Source organism: Pipistrellus kuhlii, unplaced genomic scaffold (assembly GCF_014108245.1).
Source record: "Pipistrellus kuhlii isolate mPipKuh1 unplaced genomic scaffold, mPipKuh1.p scaffold_m20_p_2, whole genome shotgun sequence".
Taxonomy (NCBI): Eukaryota; Metazoa; Chordata; class Mammalia; order Chiroptera; family Vespertilionidae; genus Pipistrellus; species Pipistrellus kuhlii.
In genome coordinates this window covers 121,899,191-121,907,528 of record NW_023425515.1, presented here as the reverse complement: position 1 = coordinate 121,907,528, position 8,338 = coordinate 121,899,191, and the positions used below count along the sequence as shown (strand labels likewise).

The 8,338-nt window shown below is 42.9% G+C and overlaps 1 pseudogene; it reads left to right on the top strand.

Annotated features, from left to right (window-relative positions):
* The first annotated feature begins 207 nt into the window (after positions 1–207).
* Positions 208–8,338, top strand: part of LOC118723056 — a 31,134-nt pseudogene continuing 23,003 nt past the window's right edge.

Here is an 8,338-nt window from a genome sequence, read left to right as displayed (position 1 = left end):
TCTCACTGCAGCTTGGAAAATAGCTGTTATTGGCATTTTTACAGATGAGGAAGCTGAGACCCAGAGAGCTTAAGTCATTTGCCCAAGGTCACACATTCAGAAAGTAGGCAAACTAATCTCTCTGAGCCTTAGTTTCCTTGTCTGTAGAATGAAAGTTTAGTAATACCTGTTTTCTAGAGTTGTTGGGTGGCCTAAATAAATGCACACATGGGCATTGGATCCGTACCAGGTAAGTGCTCAATAATTCTTAGCAATCGCTGGGTTTTTTGGAGACAAGGCAATCCTATATATATATATATAAAGGCTAATATGCAAATTGACCAAACAGTGGTACCTCTGGTCACTATGACGTGCACTGACCACTTGGGGGTAGATGCTCAATGCAGGAGCTGCCCCCTGGTGGTCAGTGTGTCCTGCAAGGGGAGCGCTTCTCAGCTAGAAGCCAGGCTCATGGCCAGTAAGTTCAGCGGTGGTGAGAGCCTCTCCCATCTCCAGGGCAGCACTGAGCATGTCCGACTGACGGAGTGGGCCTGCCATCAGTCGGACATACTCCGAGGGCTCCTGGACTGTGAGAGGGTGCAGGCCAGTCTGAGGGACTTCCCCCCCCCCCCCTTTCCCAACGAGTGCACAAATTTTATGCACCAGGCCTCTAGTATCTCTATAAGCAAGAAGGTGAGGACCAGGAGCTGAGATGTACAGGAAGCCATATTTGTTCCCAGGTGGAGACAGCCTGCCTGACCATGGAGCCATAGAAAAGAAAGCAGAGTTGAGACACTAAATAAGACTTTAATTGTGTGGGTCCCCCAAATTGTTCCCAAAGCAGGATGCAACCCTGGATGTCCTAGTTATTGCTTTTATTCTTAAATAAGTTTGAGTTGGGTATCTGTGACTTTCATCTAAAGGAGCCTTAAGAGAGTCCAAGACATAAACTTCTATATATATATATATATATATATATATATATATATATATATATATATAAAATATCAATATATTATATTGATTTTTTACAGAGAGGAAGGGAGAGCGATAGAGAGCTAGAAATGTCGATAAGAGAGAAACATTGACCAGCCGCCTCTTGCACACTCCCCACCAGGGATGTGCCCACAACCAATGTACATCTCCTTGACCGGAATCGAACCCAGGACCTTTCAGTTCGCAGACTGACGCTCTACCACTGAGCCAAACCGGCTTCGGCAAGACATAAACTTCTAAAAAAACATAACATATTATAAGAATTTTGCTTTACACCGTATGTCAAGGCAGCATAATGCCAATTTTCAGTCTGTGCTCAGAGGTCTGCAGTAGAAGAAAATCATTTGGTTCCATTGACTTTTGAGGATGTCAAACTGCTAATAGGTGGTTTGATTTTTTTTAAGATATGTTTTTATTGATTTTTAGAGAGATAAGAAGGAAGAAACATCACATCGATCGTTTGCCTCCCACATGCACCCAGACACAGAATCAAACCCACAACCTAGGCATGTGCCCTGACCAGTGATCAGCGACCTTTCAGTGCATGGGATGACACTCAACTGACTGAGCCACACTGCCCAGGGCTGCTAGACTTTTTTTTAACAAATGGTTTGAGAGTTGCCTGGTACCGATTGAAAAGATGGTTTTGGATTATTAGAGCTACTTTGCTATATACGGTTTTAAAGTTTGGCAGGATCATAGAGACCTTGATGTCTAACTCCTTTATTTCCTCACTGAGCACACTGAAGCCTGGAGAGGCTAAGTAACTGGGACAAGTGATTAATCTTCTTAGGAGAAAAACCAGAATTCTAAACTCGTGCTGCCATTTGAATTCTCTATGATTTTTGGATTTTCAGCAATATAAGCTACACGTAGCGTTTTTTTCTACATAGATATGCAGAATTGAAGAGAGTCAGCAGCTGATGTCAGCTCTCCTGACTCCTAACCTAGTTTGGTTTTCCCATTGTATCATGCTTCTTCCTGTAAGTAAACAATTTCTCATGGCTGCTATATTTACTTAACACACTATAGCAGCATATAGCAAATGTGTAGAACTCTGGCCCTGTGTGATGTTACTAGAATGGGGTAATCTGGAAAAAGAGGGTCTACATTTAAACATATCTATTAATTAAATGGACTTCTTTATTGCAGTATTTCTCAGAGCCATTAATAAGTTATTTTGCTTATAATTGCTAGATATGGGATACAATGTTTTCAAAACTTATTTCACTCCAGATCTAGTTATCTGGGATATGCTGATGGGATGTCTTACTTTTTTTTTTAATTTTTTAAATTAAATTATTATCTTTGTACATATACCATTTTCCCCCTCCCCCATATATGTCCTCCCTCCTCAGAATTTTGTGTCCATTGGTTGTACTTATATGCATGTATATAAGTCCTTTGGTTGATCTCTTATCTCCCCCAGATCTCCCTAACCTCCCCGGTGTAATTTGACAGTCTGATTGTTGCTTTACTGCCTCTATATCTGTCTTTTGGTTCTTCAGTTTATAATGTTCTTTATCATCCACAAATGAGTGAGGTCATGTGGTGTTTCTGTTTCATTGACTGGCTTATTTCACTCAGCATGATGTTCTCCAATTCCATCCAGGTTGCTGCAAATGATGAGAATTTCTTCTTTTTTATGGCAGCATAATATTCCATTGTGTAGATGTACCATAGTTTTTGGATCCAATCATCTGCTGATGGGCATCTAGGCTGTTTCCAAATCCTAGCTATTGTAAATTGTGCTGCTATGAACATGGGGGTGCATATATCCTTTCTGATTGGTGTTTCTAGCTTCTCGGGATATATTCCTAGGAGTGGGATTTCTGGGCCAAAGGGGAGTTCTATTTTCAGTTTTTTGAGGAAGCTCCATACTGTTCTCCATAGTGAGGAATGTCTTACTTTTTACATTTTTTTTCAAGAGCCATTTTTCTCAAATGATTTAATTATGCCCTTTTCTTGGGTTTCCTTCTTTTGGGTCTTCTTATTTATTTATTTATTTATTTATTTATTGTTAATCTTTACCCCAGGATATTTCCACCCCTATTTATTTTCAGAGAGAGTGAAAGGGAGGGGGAGAGACAGAGAGAGAAACATCAATGTGAGAGGGATACATTGATTGGTTGCCTCCTTTTACCCTTCAGCCCACAGGCCAACGTTCTAACCACTGAACAAACCGTCTAGAGCTGGGTCTTCATTTTTAAATTCTTACCTTCAATTCTCATACTCCCTCCCATCCTTCTATTTCTCCAAGTTTCTAGATTTGGTTGCTTTTCTGGTTGTGACATTCCTTCTCAGTCTCTTTATGCGTGGCCTTTTATTTTGGAGGTAAGGAGAAGGTGGGGCAATGTCTCTGGTAGATTTAAGGAAGGCTGCCAGCTTGGGCTCCTCAGAGGGCAGGATCAACTTTGACTTCATTGTTTCTCAACATTCCCACACCCCAGCGTGGGCTTTGGGGAAGAGCAGCGCATACAGAGAGATGCCTTCCAGAACCTGCCCAGCGGTGCTTTGAGAGCCACAGCCCCACTGGTTGAGTCTCCTTGTTCTTCCAGGCACAGGCCCAGGAGAACACTTCTGCAACCTACTCAGGCTCCAGAAGCCTCTCGTCTGACTTCCAGGACCACAAGCAAGTCCGTTCCCAGCTCAGCCTGTGGCCTCTTCTTTCCTGACATGCTGGCGGTCTGTCCACGGTGGCATTTGTATTATACTTTGGGAAAATCAGCCTTCCCGAGTGAGATTTGCAGCACCTCAGTGAGTGTGGCGATGTCTTTTATCTTTCTGCAATGTTCTTCCGTGTTTTCTACGTTTGCCTTGCTGTGTCCTCAAGTTTCTAGCAGTAATTTTAAATACATCTCACACATAGGTAGGATTTATCTTCCTTTATAGTTTCACACTCAAAACCCCCTTGTTTTCACAGACCTAATGGCAGAGTTGGGAGAATCCCTGTGCTTCTTCCACAGGCAAAACCGTGCTTGCAGCAGCACTAATGCAGATCCGGTTAAACGAACACCCCTCACTTTTCTCCTTCTCATAGTTTTTCCCTGACGTTTTTCACATTCATTCTGGAACCGAGATGCATGTTTTGTGCATCTCTCATCTGAGGGGTTTCAGGAATACTAGTCAGGCCTTTGCTTCACCACAGAGACCAACAAAGCCACACAAACAAGTTCAAAGACCAATTGGGCAGGAGGAGATGTGGACATACTTTATACTCATCAATGTTCATTTCAAGTTCTGACACTATCTACAAGAAAAGTCGGTAGGTATGTTTTTAGTATTTTTCACTTTAATGGCTTTCCTAGAGTCATACATACCCTTTCACTCTTTTATATTGAACCAAACTTCGTATGGCTGATTCTTTTCACACCACGCTGTTAGCTAGTAGCTAATCATTTTTAAAAATCGATTTCAGAGAAGAAGGTGTACCTCACCAGCACAGCCAAGGGTTTGGAGAGCCTGAGGGAGGGCTGGTGAAGGATGAAGAAAAAGTCAGAGAATAAGATGGGTCTAGGACCAGGCGTCTTCAAACTACGGCCCGCGGGCCACATGCGGGGCCCGCAGAGGAGTCTGATCCGGCCCGCCAGGTTTTTTGGGCAGTGAGCGCAGCCGAGGTGTTACAGTAGGAATTAGTAGTTCATATAGTCCGGCCCTCCAGCCCTCTGAGGGACCGTGATCTGGCCCCCACTTTAAAAAGTTTGAGGATGCCTGTATCTTCTGTGCCTGGCTGAGGCCACAGAACAGACCCAGACTGCAACGCTAATGCTTTATTTTATAGTCAGAGGTAAACAAGATAATTTACAATGTTCTTATAAGTTTCACTTGTTTTGGCAGCTCTTGCTGCCCCTCCCACAGCCCATTAACTACCCAGGAAAGATCTTGGGAGCAGTCACAAGATCAAGCTTAATTATGCTTAGAGGCTGTGCCCTCCAAGCTGGGACTTGTTTGCAACTTTGCCAGCAGGTCAGTCTGAGGCTTAACCCTGTAACTGCTCCCTTCAGGAAGGGAGAGGAAGAGAGAGCTAGAAACATCAATGATAAGAGAGAATCACTGCGGATTAAGCCCCAATTGGGAATCGAATCTTGACCGCCTGGCTCATAGGTCCGGCTTCAACCACTGAACCACACAGACCAAGCAGAAGGACGTTCATTATCAGAATTCCAGAAGTAGGCTGGCTCCAAGGTGGCTCAAGTCAACTCAAGGACATCATCAGTGACCCTTGTTCTGTTAGAGCTTCCTGTACTGACATCCACAGGCTAGTGCCTCTCATAGTAACAAGAGGACTGTCCTTGTTTTAAGAGCCATACACAGTGGAAAATAAATTTAAGACATAATCTCCTCGCACCCATTAGGATAACTACAATTTTTTTTAAAATCAGAAAATAACAGAAATGTTGTTGGAATGGGGAGAAATTGGAACACTTGTGTGCTACTCGTAGGAATGTAAATTGATATAGCCACTGCTGAAAACAGTATGGAGGCTCTTCAAAAAATTAGTAGAATTACTATATGACCCAGCAATCCCACTTCCAGGGAGACACCCTAAAGAATTGAAAGCAGGGTCTTGAAGAGATATCTGTCCACCAATGTGCATAGCAGCATTATTTACAGCTACAGACCCAGTGCATGAAATTTGTGCAAGGGGCTCGGCCCTCGCAGCTCCAGCTTTGTCCTGTCTAATTAGCATATTATTCTTTTATTATCATAGATAATCAAGATGTGGAAGCAAGTCAAATGTCCAATTACAGGTGGATGAATAAACACAATGTGGTCTATACATTCAATGGAATATGACTTAACCTTAACAAGAATGAAAATTCTAACACATGCTACAGCATGGATGAACCTCGAGGACATTATGCTAAGTAAAATAAGCCAGTCACAAAAAGACAAATGCTGTACAATTCTACATGACCATCATCAAGTACCTAGAGCAGTCAAACCCATAGAGACAGTAGAATGGAGGTTGCTTGTCAGGGTCTGGGGGGAGTGGGTAATGAGGAGTTGTTATTTAATGGATACTGAGTTTCAGTTTTGCAAGATGGAAGGCGTTCAGGAAATTGATTACATATCAATGGATAACTTAATACTTCTGGATTGTACTCTTAAAATTGGTTAAGATAGTAAATTTGATACTGTGTATACCGGTATATTATATGTGGCAAGAAATGGCTCCTTTTTTGTTCACTGAGCATGTACAACGAAAAAGAAGTTTGTTTGTTTGTTTGTTTTTTAATATATTTTTGTTGATTCATTGATATCAGAGAGGAGGGAAGAGGGAGAGAGAGAGAGAGAAACATCAACGATCAGAGAGAATCATTGATTGGCTGCCTTCTGCACACCTCCCTCTGGAAATTGAGCCTGCAACCTGGGCATGTGCCCTTGACCAGAATCAAACGTGGGACCCTTCAGTCTGCAGGCTGACACTCTATCCACCGAGCCCAACTGGCTAGGGCCGAAAAGGAAGTTTTGTTTAATAGATGCAGAGCTGAGCAGAAACCAGTTTGGCTCAGTGGTAGAGCGTCAGTCTGAGGACTGAAGGGTCCCAGGATCGATTCCGGTCAGGAGCATGTACATTGGCTGAGGGCACATCCCCGGTGGGGGGGGGTGCAGGAGACAGCTGGTCGATGTTTCTCTCTCATCGACGTTTCTGAATCTCTATCTCTCTCCCTTCCTCTCTGTAAAAAATCAATAAAATATATATTTTTAAAAAATAGATGCAGAACTGAGAAAGCCACTTGCCTTCTATACCAGTGACTAGGTGGTGGCAGAACAAAAAGTAAGGATACTGTGTGGGGTAGCAGAACCCTGAAAGCAAGGTATTGCATTTCTTCAAAGAGCAATGAATTCCAAATTCCAATGATGTTCAAAAAGGGAGGGAAGGGTGGAAAATAAAAATTCTCAGAGAAATTCCAGGAATAGTTCACACCTCGTTTGCTATCAGCCTTTTCAGGGAGCCCCTGCCAGGTGTTCTTTGGCAAATGCCCCACTGAATAGCTGGGAAGGCGAGGCAGTCTGAGGCTTTATCTACTTCAGGCCTCAGTGGGGATTTTGCAAGAGGCAGGTTGAGCAGATGGCTACTCACCTCTCACTTTTCCCTTCTAAGGAAGTTGCAGGGACTGGGCAATCCAAAACCATTGATAATAGCACAGTCTCATATTTATTTGGCTTAGGGTATATTTCAGTACTGATGCTTCAGTTTGAATAGAACTAATGTGTGTGTGTGTGTGGGGGGGTGGATTTAGAGCCCTTAAAGTAAGATAATAAAGATACTTCAAAGTGCTGACTTGGTATAAGCTGGAATCTCTCCAGCTCCACAGTTTGCCCTCCTGCATCCCCACTTCTGATATGCACCGTCTGCTATTTTTTTCCCTTCACCACTCCCCAATGAGTATGCTCTGTAGTCAGATGAAAAACACCAGCTTTCCCCATTCTCCACCATCACCTCCACCACCTCCTCAGTTTACTGTTTGTTTTTCTAAGCAACTCCCAGGTCAGGGTATGCAATTAAATGTTTTAAAGGTGTTTTTCTTTGGCCTGTTATTAATTCAAGGAAAGTAGTCTTAGTCTAAGATAATGAAAGACTTTGGAGTTTTCAAATCATGTTTCCGGAAGTGACTCCGAATTACCTGGGACAAGTGTTAAAAATGGAACTTCCTGGGCAGTAACCCAGACCCAGAACACTAGAACCTCTGGGGGTGGGGCCAGGAGACTGCCCTTTAACAAGGATCTTGGGTTATTCTTAAGCCATTGCAGATGGAGAAGCAGTCTTCAGAGGAAGATTGCTGGAGATAAGCTGCCACGTGAATGAACTTGAGCTAAACATGTATGGAGGCAAAGGAGGAAATATTTATTGATAAACCTCCTTTAAGTACCTTGTGTCAACATGGAAAAATGTCCAAACCTGTAGGGAATATTTTAGTTTAACTGAGCCAAACGGATGACAATTGCTGGGAAGCAAAATCTCAATGGATTGAAAAAAAATGCTCCCCGCCTGGCCAGCATGGCTCATTGATTGGGCAGCGACCAATTTACCAGGAGGTCACAGTTGGATTCCTGGTTGGGGCACATGCCCAGGTTGTGGGCTCCATCCTCAGTATGGGGCATGCAGGAGGCAGCCAATCAATGATTCTCTCTCATCATTGATATTTCTCTCTCTCTCCCTCTTCCTTCCTCTCTGTAATCAATAAAAATATATATATATTTTTTTTAAAAAGGACTCCAAGAACTGGAACTTGAATCCAGTTTGAATGGAAAATCTTTTGCTATGTCAAAGCCTGGAGTCTGTCCACTTTGGTAGCTGTCAGTAAAGTGAGAAGGATAATGAACCGATGAAGCTGAGGGGCGGTCTCATATCTAC